This window comes from Charadrius vociferus, unplaced genomic scaffold (genome assembly GCF_000708025.1).
Source record: "Charadrius vociferus isolate BGI_N301 unplaced genomic scaffold, ASM70802v2 scaffold362, whole genome shotgun sequence".
NCBI lineage: Eukaryota > Metazoa > Chordata > Aves > Charadriiformes > Charadriidae > Charadrius > Charadrius vociferus.
Window position 1 is genome coordinate 367,707 of NW_009647052.1, and position 21,375 is coordinate 389,081.

General features: G+C 40.2%; 1 protein-coding gene across 1 annotated transcript in view; it reads left to right on the plus strand.

Annotated features, from left to right (window-relative positions):
- The window catches only part of FILIP1 (filamin A interacting protein 1), a 112,594-nt gene that overhangs the window by 22,016 nt on the left and 69,203 nt on the right, over window positions 1-21,375 (plus strand). Inside the window, exon 2 of the mRNA XM_009895755.1 lies at window positions 7,935-8,075. The gene's annotated coding sequence lies outside the window, so the exon portion shown is untranslated. The remainder of the gene's footprint in view (window positions 1-7,934; window positions 8,076-21,375) is intronic.

Genomic DNA, 21,375 nt, shown 5'->3' on the forward strand with positions numbered 1-21,375 from the left:
CAGCTCTGTGTAGGATCTGCATGCAAGACACCATGGTGCTTTTGTTATGTGAATAAGCATCTGTTAGGAATCCCACCACAACCACTAATTTATTCCATATAAACAGCAGAGAAGTCATGAGAAAATACAGGCTCTGGTTTACTACCAACCTGGCCTACTGTCACACAAGCTCATTTAAGTGCTGCGTTTTGATCAGCTCTTGCTGAGCGTAGCAGCCATGCGTAATTTGTCTTGTCTAGATCAGTGCACTGAGTAGCGACCACTTTCACGGGACACGGAGACGGTTTAATTTATAGATTGGTGAAATCAGTTTATTTCCGCAGCAAAGCACCAATTAAGCATTGATTAAAAAGAAAGGCAGAAAATGCCTAGCCACTTTGTTTTTTTGCATGATCCTTTAAGAATAATCTGCAAATTTTCAACAGAAGATTAGCATAATTCAACATGTTACTGTTTTAGAACTACATTGCTATATTTACTATAAAATGGTGGAAAAGAGATCATCATGCTTTAAATTATAAGGTGACACAGTGATTTATGTTACTTACAATGTGGGAGGAAAAAGTTAAGAATTAGCAGTCTGGTGGCAAATAAATCTTGACAAATCAAAGAAGTACATTTTGAAAAAATATTTGAATTACTGATATGTAAATTCAGACTCTAGTGTCAGAAGGTATAAATTCAGCATATAGCTTTTCTTTTGAATATGGATGAAGTTTTCTCTTAAAAATAGCGAGGACATTTCCCCCCATGTATGAAAAAATATTTCATAACATCAGCCTTCTGAAAACTCATCAGTCTCCATCTATTCATGACCAATTTGAAGAGACCAGACCACACAGACAGTTTCTGTTCAAATCGAGGACTACTTTTGCTTGAGACAAAAGTAGCAGTTTAAGGAGGAAATGAGACTAGTTTGATTTATATACATCATGTGGACTGCTGAGGTAAATCAAGAACTTGCAAAATGCATTTCGCTTCTGATTGAATCCTTAAAAATATATAATGAGAATAGAAACGGAGGCTATGACGAAAATGACTAGCATTGTCAGTTAAAAGTGAAATTGTGATTGCTTAGTTGAGAGAAAAAAGTGTAAAGGAGGCATGAAGGATGGATGTTGAATAAGAAGAGCCTGGAGTAGATGGATTGATACTCCTTCATAATGCATGAGTTAATCTGCATAAGGTAAAAGCAAAATGCAACAAAATTAAAATGAAAAAACACATGCAAAACTATGTAGACAAACACATATGTGAATGGGTACTCGATTTTCACCATGTTTGATTTAAACCAGAAGCTTAAAATGCTTTCAAAGGAATTTTTATATAAGGGAGGAAAAGATGTTAGAAGTCAATAATTCAGGTCCCAAGCCATCCATTAACTGAGATGAGAATGGAGAGAATGGAGAGATGTTTTCCGTTCTACTGGATCCTTTCTTCCTGAGCATCTAATGCTGAATCAGAAGAGCTGAAATTAGCATTGTTCACAAGAAACCGGTGAGAGATTTTTAACTTCGCTGGCTAAGAAAGCAAACTGCTTATAACAAAACCAGCAAAACTGATATAAGGTTTATGAAGCCACCTTAAGTGGGAGTTGAATGAATCAAATTAAGATACTATTACTTACCATAAGATATATCTTATAGTAATGTTTTCGGCATCTTCATAGTAAAACTTCCCTTCACTATGCTAGTACACTTTATATGAAGATAGCATCCTGGTATTGCTAACAGAATTTCAAATAGGAGCTACAGGAAAATAAAAATATACATAGTTTCACCATGGCCATAGTTTTGTCTCATGTGTATGTGTGTGCATTTAGAAAGAAATATTTTTTGTGATTGATTTTTATGTCAAAATTTTACTGCTTTTGGTGAAAGTAGATTTTTTTCCAAACTTTTTTTTTTACCCAATAAGTTTTCTGCTTTGTAGGGGTTCATGGGGTTTTACTTCAAGCTTAGCATAAGCATGACAAAAATGAAGATCTGTAAGTATCTCCAAAACTAGACGGGTCTGTTTTTAACAAAATGTCTTTCCTCTCACGTGTACAACCCATGCTATGACCAAAGTAAATGAGAAACAATCATAATTCTGTTCCTTTGGCTATATCTTTTGGATACCCTCCAACATAAAATGCATTAGCACAAAAATGTACTTGTCCTTAATTAATTTATAGCTTAGAGCAGAATACCATAAATAACAGTTGAACTTCAGCTGCAAAGGTTTTAAAGTCATGGATAAAATATTGTGTAAAATTTATAATAAAACTTAAACAGTGCTGGTGGACAAGTAGAACTAATTATCAATAATCTTAGGAATTTCAGTGATGGACAACTGAATGTAAAAGATGTTTATTTTGTAATACATTTGGGTTCTATTGAATTTATTGTCTATCTTGGAGATAAAATTATTTAAGTTTTACCACTACCCTAAACAAATACACTTACTAAACTGAACTATTTGGTTAGGAGTTTTCTTTTGGTTTATTTTTTTTTTTTAAATAGCCTGAAGCACAGAAAATATGCTGGCATATCTTGTCCTGAACCATGCATGGCTGAAGGTTGCAGAATCTGCATGATATTCTATAGCTTTATATGGGAACGTAGGATGGGAAAAGCTCTAATGAGTCATCAAACTGATTGTCCTAATATTGCAGGAATCCCATTTTATAATCCGCTTCATAAACTTATCAAGTTCCACTGTGAGTGCAGTTAGGACTTTTGCTGCTGTTACTCCAACTGGAAAATTGTTCCCAAATCTCATTGCTCCAAGTGAGAACCTGTTTCTGGTTTCTAGCATAGATTAAATTCTGGCCAATCTGTGCTGATGGGTTCCCTTGCCAACATTGTCATTTAGTTTAAGTGGCTCTCCCATCTTCCTGATGTTTGCCTCCATGATATATTTATAGACAGCAACTGAATCCCTTAACAGCCTTTATTTTGCTAAGCTAAGTAAGCCAAGATCTTCATTCTGTCTTCTCATATGATAGGTTCTCTATTCCCCTGATCATCCTAGAAGTCCATCTTTGTACCTGAACAAGTCTGAGGTAATGTGCTACAAATGACAAAGTACAACAGGCTTGTATAATAGCATAATAAAAGAAACCATAGCAAACAGAGTAATAATTTCAGGCTTGCAAGGATGTGCTGTGCCAAATATTTAGGAGGTTGAGTAAAGGTTTTGAAATCTAAGATGATCTTTATTAGAAATAATGGGTGTTTTTTTTTCTAAGTTGTTGATTGAAATTGCAGTATGAAAGGTTTTAATCAAAAGCTAGGAAATCAAAGAAAATTATGATTTGGTTGAGACCTTCAGCCAGCATAGTACGCCGTTGATTAGATTTGTGACAGTAATCATTGAAGAAATGGGTCTGGCATTTTGAAAGTTTGTTTGACAATAATGACTGAGAAAATTCCTGTGAACACTGTATGGTATGTGATCAGTCTTTCCTGGAGAACCCACAATTGCATTTACCCATTGCCTTTAAGAAATTTCAGTGGCAGAGTTCAGGGGGCTCGTTCCCTGAAGTTAGCTCTGCAGCGTGCTCCTGTCGGTGTGAGCCATTGGAAAGCAGAAGAGAATGTGGGGACAACTGTTCTCACCACCTCTCGGGACCCCAGGGAAAGGGATATTTGATCAAATCCAGTATCCCCTGGTCTCTTGTGCCATAGCTTCTTGGAAAACTCCAGGAAACTCCTGGCTCCCAGCTGTTAAGACTGTGACAGCAATCTTTTTTGGCTTCTATTTTACTTTTAATCCTTACTGAGTCAATAGTTTAATCAAGTTTCAAGGGGAGATTCATACAGAAAGTTTTCCCCAGTCATGCTGAGCCTGCCATCCCAGCACTTGGGGCCACAGTCGCTGGGGTGTGGGATGCCTCTGTTAGTGTGGAGGAGAGACATTGTTGGGTGGGGGGGGACCACAACATTTGGTTTTCTGCAGTCCTTCTTTTCTCAGGAATAAACACACTGATTTCTTTTTTAGCTTTTCTCTGTCCTGTAGCATAAGGAAAAAAGAGCTTTTGTAATATGCTGTAGGAAAAGAGAAGCGCAAATTTATCTGCTACATGCACATATGAAGATCAATGAAAATTAAAGGCTTTTAAAATACAAGCCATTTCTTAAGCAAGAGCAAAGAGGAATCCCAACCATGATTACAAGCAATTAAATACACAATTAAGGAAATACATGTCAGGGCACTGCATGGGTGGCTGCTCCCTGGGGGCTGGGAGCAGAGGGAATCCCCATGGGGACTAGGGGGCTGGGGGCAGCCCCAGCCCGGGGCATCAGGCCTTTCCCTGGGGATGGGCCGAGGCTGGGATGGGCCGTGGGTCCATGAGTGGGTCCAGCTTGGTAGGGCCCATGGCCAGGCAGGGCACGGCTGTGGGGAGCTGGAGACTGGCCCTACTGCGGCAATGCTGGGGCAGGGGCTGATGGCCCTGGAGGGGGGGGACATAGGATCCTGGGCCCTTAGGGCCCTGACAATAAATTAAATGGAACTGTAATTCTAACAAACATTTCTGATTATAATATTCATCATCAAATAGTTGATTTGATAGTGGAAGCCATCGCATGCTCCCTGCCTCCATGGTGGCCTGTGGGTGATGCTGGTGGGGTGTAGGGTGTTTGCCACAATCAGCTTCAGTTTGTGTCCTATTCTGACTAGCTGTGCATAGCCAGACCTTCCCAGTGCCTCACCACACTGTCCATCCAGAAGGGCTTGCCCTTCGTTGTACCATCCCCAGTGAGACAGCTGGGGCTTGGAGCTGCAAGAGAGTGAAAAGCAGCTTCCAAAGCTCTTTGCTTTCCCTGGCTGTTCCTTTGAGGGTCCTGGGAACTGTGGCTTGTAGATCAATGGGAAGATAGGCACGTTCATCAAAGATGTCATTAGGGTATCTTGGCCAAAGAAAACTTCAGCTTTCCTACTGCTAAGTTTGGTACGCTGATCTGTGGTGCATTGGGGGAAAGGGGGCATGTGTACGTGAATGGGGAAAGCTGAGAGGCTTTCTCCAAAACAGATCTACAGAGAATCAATAGTTTCATATTACTGCACTGAGAATAACAAACAAAAATGATTATTTTTACTGCATGTGATTAAAGCTCTCAACAACCGGCATGGAAAAAACAGCCCAAGAGGCATCCTGCTGTGCAAAGGGCTGTGATGTTATTGTAGCCCTATTATGTTAAAGATGCCAGTGAGGCAAAGCTTGTGAGCAAAGCTGCTTCTTTCATTAGCCTAACAGGTGGTTAGGAGCGTTTTTTGATGTACCTGTACTATGGTTGTGAGTGAAATACCATTTTTATTCAAGTCAGTGGCAAAATCCCATGGGCTTTTCTGTAAAACACAATGTTGTGTAATGCAGCGTATTTTAATTAAATACAACAATGTTCATCCTGACTGTTTCTTTTGCTCACCATATTTACTGTGGCATCACTTTGTTAAAATGGAGAATAAGACATGTATAGGCATAAATATGATCTCAAGACATTTTAAAGTTTAATGAAGAAAAAGGTTTTCCAGAGTAGTGTAAAACATCTACCTTGTCCTGCTGCTTGGTAATACATCAGAAGATCTAAATTACTCAAGTCCTAACTGTGTTCCAGGATGTCTCCTCTTGGGAAGATTTAGGTGTAGTTACTACACTTGTAAGATGACTTTAAAACAATATATAGTGGATGGAAAGTACTCTTAAGGCCCTATTTTTAAACCATGTCTCATGTGAACAAGGTTTTTGCAAATCATGAGCAACGCCACTTTTTTTTTTGCATTCAGGCGTATCGTATTTTAATTTCATTTAGACTGATGAAGATCCAGAGTAACTTCTTTAAACATGGAAGAGTCAAGACAAATGAGGTCAGAATTTGACCCATTATGCCTTGGTCCACTATTTTTATAATCTTAATAATTATTATGAGCTGATTGTCAGAAAACTATTCTTTGTTTCTTATACTTTGTGATTTGCACTGAAAATGAAGCTCTTCATTGCAAAAACATCGCTCACTTTCTTTTATTAGCTCTAGATAGTTGCATATTAAATTTCAAAGCCAATAGTCTTGATCCTGCCTCTGTTCAAATTAATGAGAAAACTCTCACTGACTTTTTTGAAGGACAAACTTCTAGTAGGGCAAAGAATTAATTTCTGTAAATCCCATGTGCCTCCTACAAATTATCTCTACTTTGCTTCTTGTAAACTGTCATGACAGATGTGATTCAGAGCTTGTGGGTATAACAGTGTGGTAACCTGCATTTTTGCCCTTGTACAAAATGCTTTCTACTATTAATAAATAAATAAATAGATGGATAATTGCTCAATTTTCTCCTAGATCTAGCTGTTCAAAACTGAAGTTTCCTAAACAAATTTTCGATAAAATTGAAGTATTTATCAGTAAAATCTGTTTTTTTTTTTCCTGTAAAGCCAAGTTTTACTTACTGTGTTTGCCCCAGTTTAACTGTGATTACAGCTGGTTAAGATTTCATGATTGTATCTATCCTTGTGTTATTCATAATCCAATAAATCTTGTTCTTTCAATTCGGAGCAAGGACAAAAACATGTACAAATACCAAGTTGGTATTTACTATTTTGCAAGAATTCACATAGAGTTTGTTAAGAAATAATGGGGAAATGTGTCATACACTGTTCTAACTGCTATTAACTTAGACACCACAGCAGTCCTGCTTTATTCCTTAAATGGTAATGTCCCTCGTATGACTACATTGTTATTAGGAGAACTATATAAATGATTCAAGTAACAGTCAATCTGTAGAGTTGAACAAAATTGTTACTGTTTTCTTTAAAAAAATCACAGCTTTCCAGAACACCATGTTCTCCTTTACCAAATGTTGGGCCAAAAGAAAGACCTCCATGGTCTCACAGTCCTCAGAAGCTCTCTGGCGCCACCAGTCCTGCCACTAAGCCTGCCTGGACACATCACTGGGCAGATCCATTGGCTCTGATCTTTCCATGCTAGCTATCTCTGAAGTGAGTTTGACCTACCCAACTTTGCTTATACCATAACCACGCTGCACAGTGGATAAGGTTAGGGTAGAATTCAGGGAATCCACAAGGTGGATTAATTTTTTTTTCTTTTATGCAAACTAATCAAATGCACGAGTGAGCTTCTATAAACATGAGACCTTGCCTCTGTCCAGTGCTACGGCTCTCTTCCCCATACGCCTTGCAACATCCCCAGCTTTCCTGTAGCAATGCTCCCAGTTCCCTCCATGTCTGCTATACTTCCATGGTATTTCGAGTTGTCACCGTGTCCACAGCCTTCCTTTGTTTGCTTCGTGGCCTATGAAAGAAACTGGTCTGCTGCTCTTGCTGTGCTGCGGATCGCCCAGTTGGCCAACCAAGGGAGTCATGCATTTTCACTGGGCAGCTAGAAGTCTGCAGACTGCGTGCAGTGTGACTAATAGATGAGCCAAGCTGGACATGTTACTCCTCTGCTGTCATTTCATCACTGCATTGCATTGCACATAATCTGCAGAACTAGTCTACTGAATGAGGAACCCAGCACATTACCTACCAGCTTTTTCCCTCCCTCGTTACAGCTGCTTTTTTTTGGATGGAGGAGGTTACTTAGTGTTGATTGCTAAATTAAAGCAGAAAGCTGTGACTTGTGGTACCAGCTCTTAGGAGGCAGCAGGAACGTGAGGTTTTACCACCTGGGTGGGTATACTGCATCATAACTGCAACCACTCTGCCTAGTGTATTCTGGATTCTTCACGTCACTGTGCTCTGTCATGGCTTTGGAGACACATGGATAAAGTCAATGGGAATCTCTAAATTAAAAAATACAAGTATTTTCAAGCCACTTTAAGTCTGGAAGTCTGTGTTTTCTCGCTGGCCTGCTGGCTGGCAGGCAGAGCAAGCAGAACATGCTGCTTTGCGCTTTGTCCTCATGTGCAGCCCCTGAGCCTTATCTTTTCTCTAGGGAGCAGCAGGGACCCCAGTCAGCCTCAGGTGGGAGCAGCAGAGCTATGGCACAGGGACACCTCCATCCTCAAGTCCCTCCTCCCCGCTCCGGACCTAGATTCTAGCGAAGCCCCTGCTCTGGAAGCGTCCCTCGACACAGGTATTACTCCATACCATGGGCTGTCCAGCTGATACGCAGGAGCTTCCAGGTGGAGCTGAACTCCTAAATTAATAACATTCAGGAGATGCTGTTGCAATAGCATGGCTGGAAAGCAACGCTTGAGCTTTCTGCAGATGTCAGATCCAGGAGGTGACCAAAATGACCTATGTCATCTCTTGTCTTTCAAAGGCGCATCTGAATTGCAGAGCTGTCAAAGCCCTCAGGGACTGGATTACCAAGGACATCCTGAACATACATTATTTTCCCTGAAATCTTTTAGCATAATGGGTTAATAATAAGCATCCCGAGTTAATGAGTTAGTGTAACGAGGAGCTCTTCAGCAGGCACTGCTGACTCTTGTGACCATACTGGGTGTCTCACATTTGTCAGGGATTTTGCCTGTCTTTTAAAAGCCTCATTGCTAGTATCGCTTTGGTTATACAGTAATCTTTATTTCCAGTTTTAAAATGTCTCATCGTGCTGGAACATACTTAGAAATTGTGAACACAGCTCAAAAACTAGAAGACAATCACTAACTGATTTTATAAAAAATTTACAACTTCAAGTCCACTATCATATCATATTTTTTAATGTCTGACTCATTTGGAAAGCTCAGGATTTCTGTATTAATTATGGCCCCAGAAGATCTATCTTAACAGTCAGAAAGCAACTCCATTTGTAGTCAAGGATTGCAAACACAATCTTCCTGGAACTGAAAGTTGTACATTGTGCAATTTTTATGGCTTGTATAGCTTTTCTATTTTTAGTTGGTTGAAACCTGCAATACATCATCTAATCCTCCTTAAATTATCACTCATAATGCTAATTTCCATTAACTTGGCATAAATAAGTTATTTCCTTTCTTAAATTTGTATAGTTACTATTTTGCCTAACAATGTTACACAAACAAAACTTTATTTTTCTCTGATACAAAGTTGATGTGAGTACAAACTGCTCATGCTGTGTTTCTAGTTACGGATTTTTTAACCCAAATTTTAAAAAAACAACCACAGTATTTTCTTTTTTATTTAAAAATATGCATGTGTTATGAAGTTCAATGACTGTTCCATTACTTCAACAAATCATTTATTTAATCCTCCACCTCTGTAGGCATTTGGAAAAGTTTCTCTGAGGTTTGGAAGAGCCTAATAAAATTGCACTTTTCAGGTTTTTTGAAGATACAATGAGAAGAACAAATCTGGATTTTTTCCCTTTCTTGAAATGCATCCTCAAGGTATAAGAGATCAGTCAGTGACAAGTATTTATAAAAAACTGTCCAGCCTTGTTCTTGCTTACTTAAATAGAGATAATGTCATGTATTTGGTTACCTGCAGAAATTGTTTGCGCAACTTTACTTCATACCCCGGCTGAGCAGAGGGCAGGGGAGCTAAGCCTGCTGCTGGCACATCAGTTCATCACGTCTGTGCCATAACGCTAAATGCTGGCTTCTGACAATATTTTTATTATCTAGACTTTTATATCCCTCTAATTATAATCCTTTGTCTTCAATACATATGCTTATTTCAACAAGTCCCAGGTTTGTGGAATACTCAGTGTTTGCTGCTTTCCACGGGGTATGGCCAGGTGATTTCTAGTGCTGGGAAGGCCGGTGCTATGGCCGAGCCACACTACCACGCTGGCATGTACTGACAAGCTTTTATCCATGCAGACTTTTGGGTTTTCTTGATGCCAAAAAGTAATAACATTTGTATCAGTAAGTACAAGTATAATAAAGATTTTTTTTTGCAAGCATGACAGCTACCTTAGGTCAAGCGTGTGGCAAACTCCCAGCTGTACAGATATTTTCTAAATATGGCCATTTCATACCAGGTCAGTTTTGCAGTCCTGGAATCAACTGACAAATGGCTGACTGATTTTTTTTTAATTTATGCTGTGTGTTTGACATACACTCAATGATATTGCACAGGATGAATTTGAAAGATATAGTAGGATACCAGATTTTGAAATTAGCTTTGATTAAATGAGTTACAGAGCTTAATATGGAGGCAAATAATTTTTTTGGGTTTTGACTGAGTTTAATAATTTCTCTAAGACAGTGATATATAAATCCTAAAGCACTGTGCTGATAAAAGAAAATCTGAAAGTGTACAAATTGACTTTTAATTTAGTTTCCTAGCTGATAAGTATTTTAATAATAAACAAATATATGTATTCCTCAAATTACGTTTAGTTTAGCGGAGTCTTTCAGGTTTAGAGATACGAAATGTTCTTAGTAAGTTGGTAAGGAAATATTTATTCAGCGTCAGGACTTTGTCCTGACTTTTCTGAAAGCCTTGTGAAGTGTTCTGAATATATATACAGCAGAGGCTCAGCTGGCTACTCTGAGCTTGCTTTTTCTGGACAGTTGTGCTTACCAGTCAGCTACTGGGTGCCGTGGAGAGCTGCCCTTTAACTTTCAGCTGGGCAGGTCTGAAAAAAACTTCCACCTCCGAAATTCCTCCACTGTGCAAGTGGACAAATACAGATTAGGAAAAGCTCTATGGGCTATGCAGTGAATATTAAGAGGAAAGAGGTGGTACTCAAAGCTCACTTAAGACATTGTTACTAGGGGTAGAAACCCAAGTGAGGTTTTTTCTCACTGGGGAATTGTAAGTAAAACAGCATGTGAAATGTGAAATGAGCATGTGAGAACACTTTCTGCTACATTTTGTTTCTTAAGATAATTAAATATAGCACCTTAATATGACAAGAGATACATCTGCATCCTCACAGGAGGAAAACTGGTTAATCTTTCTTTTCCCAAGCCACAGATGAGAAGCTAAAAAGCAATAACAGTACCATTTTGAGCAATTCAGACACAGGAGGAAAGATTAGGCTTTTGACCGTAACCAGCATTTACTCCTAGGAAAGCAGCTGCCTGGGCAGCGCAGGGTCCGGCTCATTCCCTGTGGAGCCGAGATGTGTTGGAGCTGCCAACAGTGACCGCAGCAGGTCCTTGCCAAGGCTATGGGTCCACCACACATGCACAGGAGAAGCAGCCCAAAGTAATTTCTCAGTCACCTAAACTTCCTTGAAGGCAGCTGAAAAATATGTAAGTAAACAAATAAGTAATGCTGAGACATTACATAACTGCTGGGTCAGACGGTTTTTCACTAAATAAAGAGAAACAGTCTTTTCTCTATTTATATGCTGCTTCCTTACCCAATTTCTTGCCTGATTTACCAATCATATACCATATGTATATGCCTCCGCCTTTTATATTTTGGATGATGACCAGACTTTTTGGCATTATTTTGAAAAGTCAAATCAGTCTTTTAAACTTTAATTGAGAGACCCAGGGATGCCTTAATATTTAGTGGCACCCACCAATTTCTTTTAGCAACACTGAGACCCACATTGCTTTTCTGTTATGCACCTTCGCATAGGAAATAGGAACTTGAAAATTTTGTCTTTTTTTTTTTTTCAGATTTACCTTAATTATTAAAAATTAGTCTCTAATTTCACTTGCTCTGACTGAAAGAAAGCTAACATAGATCCATTGTTTATTGCTATTTCTTAAATTAGTTTTTTTGTGCAGTGATGGCCAAAACTCCGGTGCCCCCCCGCCCCCCCCCCCCCCCCCTTCCCCTCCCAAGAAAGAGAGTTCAGCACAAGGAATTGCGGCTGGAGAGTCAAATGAGCTCATTTCCCAGTTAGGTAGCTCAGTAAGGGAGAGCTTTTGACTCTTTTCAGTACTTTTTAGAAATAGTGGGCTCTCTGCTCCTCTTGGCCATGTGTCCCTGTGGCAGCGGTCTGTGTATTGGTGCCTTGTAGAAAATCCATCCCAGCAGCACAAGCCACTTGAGTTGGAGACTTCACTAACACAAAGTTGGCAGGGTTGGTTATCAAAGGGACTGTGAAGGGTGGGCACAGTCCCACAGCCTCTGTCATGTCCTAACATTTGCCACCAAGTGTGGCATTGTGTGTCAGATCCTGATAATGAGGTTATTGCCTCCCCACGAACAGCAAATTTGTCCTTTGTGATGATGCATTCGTGGATCTAGTGCCAGTTTATCAGTCAGCTTACTGATGTGCCCAAATTAGGGCCACAGCCTCTTCAGAGAGGACAGTGGTGACTCAGAGGGGCACAACTGAGACCTCTCAGCACATCTCAGGGGCAGGATGCAGCGGTGTTCTCCAGCCATGTCCTCATGAGGGAAGCTGGACCAACACTACCCTCTGCCCAGCACCTTTTTCCATGGAAAGAAAATCAAGGATTACTTTCCCTGATAGACAGGAGCCATGGCAGGCTTCAGCAGTGGTCACTGGAGCTGCATGACTGAGGACAAGGAGAGGCCTGAAGTCTTAACATAGCCTCAGAGAGCTCAGGCTCTGTTTCACAGACACTTCAAATTATGGATGAAACCTAAACTCCTCGCTCAGTCGCACAAGTGAGATACTTAAAGCTGAACAGCGTGAATTTGTGCCAGTGCAGATAATTTTATCTTCATTTAGCCTTGTAAAACACCCACTCCATTTGTAGGAGTCTTTTTTAATATCTTTCCATGGCTCCGGACTGAAATTACTTTCTAAGAAAAGCAGCTAAGAATTTTTTTACTCTATCCTAGTGGAAAAAAAAAAGAAAATTCAACTTTTTTAAAAAAGTTAAGTAAGGTAAGGTGTTTGGCTAGTTGCAACAAGACAAACACAATTCACTTATATTTTATCCCTGTTGACATTGGATTTTAAAAAGTCACAGACATTAAAGCAACTTGGATCTGGAAGCAGGTAATTTTGGTTACATTAATGTGAGACCAAGCCCATACAGAGATGTTTATTTGCTTCTTCCTTCTTTCTTCCTTCCCTATTGAAAGTAACTATGCCACGTTTTCAGCTTAGCCTTACTTTTTGCTCTGAACTAAAAAGCCAGGTGAAGATTTGAGCAGATTAACACTGACAGGCTGTCCAAATAAAGATCAAAACCAGCTCAACCTGTAGATGCAGGATAACTCTTTAACTTCATTCTTTTCAAGTGAAGAAATTGTCTAGGGATTTTGAAATCAAGACATTAGAAGAGGCACATAAATATGATTTCTATAAATGAAAGCTATTAAAGTGCATGAGGCCATTTTTAATGCCCAGGTGAGGTATCTGCTGTTTTTTGTGCTGCTCCCTGTCAGCGTGAGACATTGGTATTATTTAAATCAGTTAGGCTAACATTTACTCTACTTTCTTTGCCACAAGTTCTGAAGTCAGTGGAAAGCCTGCAGGATTATTGGGAAATAATGACAGTCACTGGGCTGGCACTGCCAGCAATGAAGTAAGACTCTCCTTTCCTTTTACCTCTTTACAAATAGTAATAACAAGTGAAGGCCAAGGCTTTGAATAATGCAGGGGCCACTCTGGAGCCTCCCAATGCTAATCCTCTTATCAGTGACATGAAGCAGAAGAGCTCAAAGTTTGTGCCACCGAGCCCAGCAAAAGCCAGGAGAAGCCTGGTGTGACTTGGGGATGTTGTGCAACCTCTCTCTCTGCTTCATCTGCCCTGTCTCTTCCTGACCCCTGCCGAACTGCTCTACCTCCAGACCATCCTTCAGTAGTGACTTAAAAATACACCTCTAGAATAAGTAATATACTTCTGCTCGCCTTGACATAACTTACTTGAAAAAATACGGATTCTTTTCTGTTTTCCCACCACCCTCTGCTTATTTTCTCTCTGCAGACTGTGTATTTATGGTGAGTTGCACTTTCCCTTTGCACGGCTGATTAGTTTTCCATTTCCTTTGTTTGTAAAGGAGCAGGCTGTGGAAAGGAAAGGCTGTAAATTAAACGGTGCCAGGACATGAGCACAGATACTTGAAGGTGAATGTCTGTAGTCTTATTAAACTGTTGGAGTGGTCCCTGGCACGCTTTTGGCCAGGCCACTTAACACCCTTCCAAACCATTTGAGAGCGTGTTTCGGGAGTCAGCATGGGCTAGCAGCAATTCCCAGTGGGCAGTGTGGATGCAGCCAGCATGTTATGGATGCTAAGAGGGCTTAAGAGCCTGAAGGATTTTCCAGGACAGCTGGCCTCACAGTCAGAGAGCAGTCCTGGACATGGTTAATCTCCAGTGTACATGTAGCCAGAGCATTCCTCTTTTTTTTTTTTTTTTTTCTCAACAGGAAAAATATTACTGTAAAACCACCAAAATTGATAATGAAACTCAAGGGCAGGTTCGGTATCAGAGGCTATTTTTTAAATCCTTGTTTTGAAACCAGTTAAATTTCACTGAGGAGGAACCTTTTGGGAGGCAGAAGGCAGCCCAGTCTAAGGGAGGGGATTAAATTCACCTCTCCCCAAACGACCAGGCATTCATGTGCAAGCTGGTACTCTGTGTCTATCAACAACTGAAACCTCCTACAAAGGAGTCACTGAAAGAGATTTGGAACTTGCTCCCTGCTTTGGTTGACAGCTGAAATTTGAGATGCTGCAGATGTGTTTTTACACTGTTGTCTCCTGGAGACAATATTTGCAGAAGATACAGGTCCTCCGTATAATATTTTTTCCCGTTTGCTGTAAAATCTGTAAGGGAATCAACATTTGGTTTATTTTTTGTTATTTTTATAAAACAAAAGAAGGATAAATTAATCAAATGTAAAGTGTAGCTATAGTTGTTTACTGCTTTCAGTAAAATCAGAGCTGTGAAAATCGTGGCTAACGAAAAGAATACAGGATTCACGATTCGCGTCTGGTCAGCAAGAGACAGCAAAATACTTCCCTCAACCCAAAGTTTGAAGCTTGCTTTTGGGACATTTAGCTTTTTGTCTTGTCTCACACTTGTTAAAATCCAAGTTAATTTTGAAATAAAAAATAATTTTAAAGTGAAAAATTGAAATAGATTTTGTAGAAAGCTAAGAGTTAGTTTCCTCATTTCCTAATTGCATCCCCTGTTTGCCCCGTGGTTCATTCCTAGGTTAAAGTAACATTGCAAGGAGCACAGAATGACTTTAATAGTGTGTTCCCTCAGTGGTATATCAGTTTTATGTATTTTGGTTCGTCATTGTAAGGACAGGGACAAGGGACAAGGGACAAGGGACAAGAGACAAGAGCTGTGATGATTATCAGCCTGCTCCTGTCTGTTGCTGCTTTCAGCAGTTTCCTGCCATCTTGGATGCAGAAAATGCATTGTTATAGGAGCAGTAGTCTTTAGGAGTTACTTACGAGAGGTATAGCATGGTTCATAAGTCCACAGTATCTTGCAAGTTACCAGCTTGGTTCTGTGGTGTCATCAACAATAACGAATGCTTACCTAACACCAAAGGTTACCCATCTGCTGGAATGAAATATCTTTGGTAGGCCAGCTAATCTGCATCACCTTCTACCATTTTCCAGGCACGTTCTGTCTGTCAGGTGATAAATGTTTAGTGGGTTTGGACTGAAGCTAATGGTGACATTGCAAGCTTTATCTTCACGTGAAGTTCACGGTTTGATTTTCAATTGACATCGCATTACTCAAAAGGGCAGAAAGCTGTAAAACAATATGTGAAGAATCATGATAGGGCACAGAGCTCACCCAGCCCTCAAGGGGTGGCTGTGTCTTGAGACAGGCTCCATCAGGTGCAAGGTATGCAGCCCCAGGGAGCAGGGGCATTCCTTTCCTCCAAGGATCCTTGCTTTTCCTTCAGATCAGGAGTAGTTCTGGGCACAGGACACTCCAGTGGACTGGAAACAGGCTGGGAAGAGGGATGAGTAGGAACCAATATCTACTCTGATGTCTCCCAGCTCAGCTGAAACAAGCTGGAAAGACAGCACCTCAGACAGTTAGCACTGTTGCCACCTACCTTCCTACTGGCCAGTTCCTTGCAGCCGCATAGTCACTCTGGAGAGAATAAATATCTGAATCCTCATCAGACCTAGAGGCATGTTTGTCTAGTGGTGTCAGCTACTTGAGCTGTCTCTTCTCTGTGACTCCTGTTTGTACTTTCTGGCAGCTGGGAAGCACAGTAATCAAAACATGGGTAGAGTGATATATAAAAGTTTATTTTTTTGACTGAATGATGATCTAATAGCTTATCATTCCTCATGCCTCATGCATCCAAGATGTTTTTCCAGATGAAGCCTGGGAAACATGAATCTTTGTGAAACAAGTCTATGTTACTCCTTGGTTGGTCAGCATGCATTACTCAAGTAAAAGTATTCCAGCTGAAACCACAAGTTTTCCTGAAAATGACAAAATTAATGGAATTATACCAGCATAAACTCTGTTCTTTGTAAATCTGTGCCGTAATTTAGCCAGAGAAGAGTTTATCTTGGAATTAAGAAAATGGTGTTAAAGTGATATAAATCTGCCTTAGTAATGACTGGGTTTCCTCTTTTAGTTTTGTGAAATCCTTTTCTGCTTTGAAACAGATTATACTTATTCAGAATGCCACCTGGATGTGGAATTTTCAGAAATCTTTTTCTTCTTCAGAATATATTTATGCTTATTCCTTTCATTTCTTTTTTCAAGCAAGGGAACTATTGTTGATATAATCCTTAGTGAATATAATGTGCTACTATGATCCACTGTTATAAGAATCAATTTTAGAAGCTATAAAACAAATCTTTGATAAAGCAAAAAGGTTTTGCTGATTCTCGTGCTGTATTTCAATGAATGGCTGCTGTAACTTTTTTACTTTTCTACACTATTTGCAAGCAGCATAAAAAGAAAAGTTCCATTCACCAAAATAGATTAGGTAATAATGAGATAGTGATGACTTGATAGAAGAAAATAATCTGTATCCTGCACGTAAAACAGTCACTGCATTTTTGTGAGATACCCTTAACAGGGACAAATTCTCCTTCTTTCTCATAATTAAAAAGACTCAAGTTTCTTCCAGTGATGAGACTCTATGTATGGTATGACAAAATGAGGGAGACACTGTGACATCCATCTGCCACAGGGCAATATCTCCTTCCTGCCCGGGCTCCTCTGAGCAATGCCATGGCCTCTCCCCCTCACTCGAACACAGGCAGCGGGTGCAGCTCAGGGACCAGCCCAATCTGCTGCATCTGGCACAGGGCTTACAGGGTGGGAGGGAGCCCACAGAGCAACACTCCCAATGCAGGTGGTGCAAACCCCGCTACGGAAGCAGTGTCGACAGGATGATGTGAACATTTCTTCTTCAGTGCATAAAGCTCAGCATGCATGCTTGGGCATTGCTTCTCCTAACACCTGTATAACAAGTGCATTTCCAGCGCAACAAGCAGACCAGGTGAAAGGATGAAGGAGTAGTGGTGTTAGGTAGCTAGACCAGCAACAAGTCTTCTCCTAGTCTGTATAGGAATCACAGCCCCGTGACTTGGTCATTTGAACTCTTTACTGAGTAGAGAACTGTCCTGATTCATAAAGTATCCATACCTCTGTGCCAATACTCCAACGACAATGGCCAGCAGCTAACACAGGCTCTCACAAAAGCACACTGGTAATGTATTGACAGTACTGTCAGAACGAACAAAGACCTTTTCTTGTTTGTTCTTGCAGATAGCTCATGATGCATATGAGGGCAAGAGACTGGAGGAAGGTTAGAGGGCACAATGGTTTAGTGCTCTAGGCATGAATATTTAGAAATTCAGGAAACTCCAGAATTGCTAAGGGTAGATATTTGTTCTGTTCTTCATTGTATTAGTCATTTGGGTTAGCACTCTCCTCTGACCAGCATGACTGAAACAAACACTAGAGTCATCTGTGAAAGCAAAACCAAGAATGAGGTCTGTGTTCTCTTGGCACGGTGTTGTTCGGCTATCACACAGTCCGGAGTCTGACACATGTCTGCTTCATGCAGCATCCAAGTTCAACTGGGCAGCATTGCTCAGCACACGCCTCTGCACAATGCAGCCATCAGTTCCTACCTGGTCCTATGACAACCTCTTGGTAGCCTGACTCCTTTTTATTTCTTCAAGTCAGATGAAACAATAATAACAAACATTTGCAGAATCCAGGAAAACAGCCTGGAATGACTAATAATAAGGAATAACTAATAATAAAACTAATAATTTTAATCAGTCTTTGAGGTGGCGTGAACACTCGCATCTCTACATGTTTGTCCTGTGAAAGCCACACACAGAGGCCATGTAGCGTTAGTTCCGGCTGTCTGGATCCCTTGGGGCTAAAGCCATCCATCCCCATCTGGGGTGGTCCTTGCTGAGGACTTCTAAGCTGATAAGATGAATTTAGTGTTCCTATCTTCCTCTCTTCCTAACATCTGAGAAGGTGTCATCTTTTTTTTTGTATTTTTGTTTGGTGGTTTTTTTTGTTGGTATCTACTACTTGCAGATACAGACTGATACTATATAAAAAATTTTCCAGCTCTCTTCCTCACTTATGTGGTGTTTCAGATCTGATGGAGGCTTTAGATGATTTGGTCTCCATTTTGAGAATATTTTAACTTCTTTTTCATTCCTGGTGTCATACATTGATCGGTAATCACTGGGCAGAGATTTGGCTTGCTCAGTGCCTAAGTTCTCAGCAACCTCCCCTGTGTACCAGGCACTTTTGTGCAGCGCTTTGCTCCACTCCAAATGCCTACGCAGCGGAACCTCTGAAAGATACAGTTCCCATCACACAGTTCTCAAAGCCATAGCAGAGAAACAATCCGGTTTTGGCTCACTAATAACCCAATTGCACCGACCGTACAATACATTGTTAGCCTGTCAGAAACCCAGCACTTTCATGTGATATCTTAATCAGTCAGATCTGCAACTGAACTCCAGACTACAAATTTATAGCCAAAGGCAACAACCATATCATGGCTGTAAATCAACTTTTGTGCGTGTGCGTGTATTGTAATATTATTGTTATTATTATTATTATTTTAATGGAAAGCACTATGGAGCCAAAATCAGCATGTCCAATTAGCAGGAGGGACTACATGTTAAGTTCAAAGAACCCTTTTGCGTTATCTGATTCTAATAGCACTAGTAACAGACCCTAATCTAACCTGTCATTTCAAGAGCTATAGGGAGAACAAATTGCCGTCAACGGGGGAAGGGTTTGGAACAGCATGCAGCCTGTCCTCTCCTGACATCCTACTCAGCAAATTCCTCACAGATTTTCTCTTGCTGTCACTAAAACTAACATAAAGGTTATTTCATAAAATCTTATGTGGATTGCTAACTTGTGAAAACTGAAGGACCCATGCCCAGAACAACAATACAGACTCAAGTAAATAATCAGAGCATTTGTCCTTTGTGCTTAAAGCTTAACAGACGAGTGAAACAGAGGAGAGGCTGAAGAGTTCCCATGCCAAGTACCAATGCTGTGAGCACATATTGAAATGAGTAGCCAATAAATGTTGAAATCAAAGTGACTGATCATATAAAGACTTCTTGTTCAACTGGAGACTGTTGGGAAAGATTTCCAGTTTAATATGCAATATGATGAGGAGTGAGAAAAAAAAATGGTAGAGTTAAATATTAAATGCTAAAGTCATTATAAATCATACCAGCTATTTTTTCAGGGAACACAATCCCTTCAGCAGATCAGGAATGCTGTAAGATATAGAGACGTGACCAGGCAGACAGCAGAAGGACATTTGTTACCAATGTTAGACTGGCAGTGTCCCCAGAATCAATTTTGGAAGCCTGGTGAAACAACAGATAGGCAAGGTTTTGGGATTTTGGTATTTGCATACCAAAATAATGTTGTGCAGCTGGTCAGAAACTTTTCTTCTTTATCATGATGCCATCAGAAATACAGACGGATGTCCAACATGATAACGCTCAGCACTCTTTTCCAGCACACAGTATTTCAGCCAAGATCACTGGTATGTTCTGGCTACTTCACGCTGCTCTAATTAAAACTCGGTCATCCTTACAGCTGCTTTGTATTCCTCGAGCACTGCACAACAGCTGGATCATGCCGTTGATTTTGGCCCTTAAACTCCTTGGAAATTACTGTGTGAATATCAGAACTTTGGCTCTTTCTGTCACCTGAAGCCTGAGTTCACCTGCATCTCTGGCTTCAGCACACAGCACCTCTGCATTTGGATAACATGTTGGAAAAGTATCAACATCGTAACCGAAGACAGAGTAGGTGTTAGCATTACACTGATTTTGGAAGGCTTTTACACAAAGAAAGGCTGTTAGGGGCAATGTCCATGAGAGTGACAGACTGTCTGCCACACTTACTGTGATGTAAGACTTGATGCAAAGTGCTAAAGAAAGTTTAAAAAAGGCCAAGTCTGACTTCCTTTAGCGACAATCATATTCTAATTAGCTAGTTGATACAAAACTCCAGATCAATTGGTTAAGCTGCTCTGCTGCTGTATTAATGAATTTTTTTAAAAAATAAATTTGCATCTGCCCTTTGTGGACGTATATTGATTGACATGAAGTAAAAGCACACTTTAAATATGCATTCCTTTCTTCTCTGTTAGCATGCTTATAAACCTATAGTCAACTACTTGGTCTTTACATGGCTTCATGAATTGTTATCTCAGCTCCCACAGGGACAGATGCACCAAAGTGGCTGTTATGAGTTATGATGTGACAGCGTGGCACACCACCTTTCATGAAGTCTAACACATCCAGCTAAGTGCATCTGGTTGATTATGCAGTGCTTGAGGTGGATGATGTGTCTCAGCTAGTCATGAGTTAAATTTAAATTTAATTGTGCACCTTCAGGTCTAACAGTTACAGTTGAGTCATCTTACTGAAGAGAAATCACTAACGCGGCGTGTTACTAAGCAGAATATACTGTAATGTAATAATCTGTTTTCCACTGGAAAGCATATGTAAGACAGACTTGTAATATTTATTCTTAAAACATGTAGGATGTTCTAGAGCCATGAAGCCATGCACTGTAAGCCATGAAAAATAGGTTTGGTTTAGAGATGAAAGTGGCTGGAGGCTGTGACCCACAGGGACTCAGAAGGAAACACTTAGAAAATAGAGACAGATTGAATCCCAAGTGCTCTCTCCTGAGAGGAAGCATGGTTGGAAAGTTTAAAACCCATTAAAGTTAAACAAATTGAAAAGCCCTATCTGAAAGGAAACATAGTACAATGTTTATTTTTCCATTACAAACCTGAGACCTAAAAGATTTCCTGAGGTTCTCAGGTATTGTTCATGCTTATAATGGCGATCTGTTTTTAGAAAGTGTAATTCATGTGTTTAATCCAAACTGTTTGATGAAAAACACACTGCATAAGCATTCAGGAAGTTAAAGGCCATTGTATACCTGTATCACATATTGTTTGGATAGGAGCAGACTTACAATGCAAGGAATCTCATCGTGAAACTCTCTCACTTGAAAACACTGGGTCTAATTCTCTCCCCATTTATGCTGCTGGACAAATTCCACTGAATTAATGAAATTAAGACATGAGTAACCAATGATA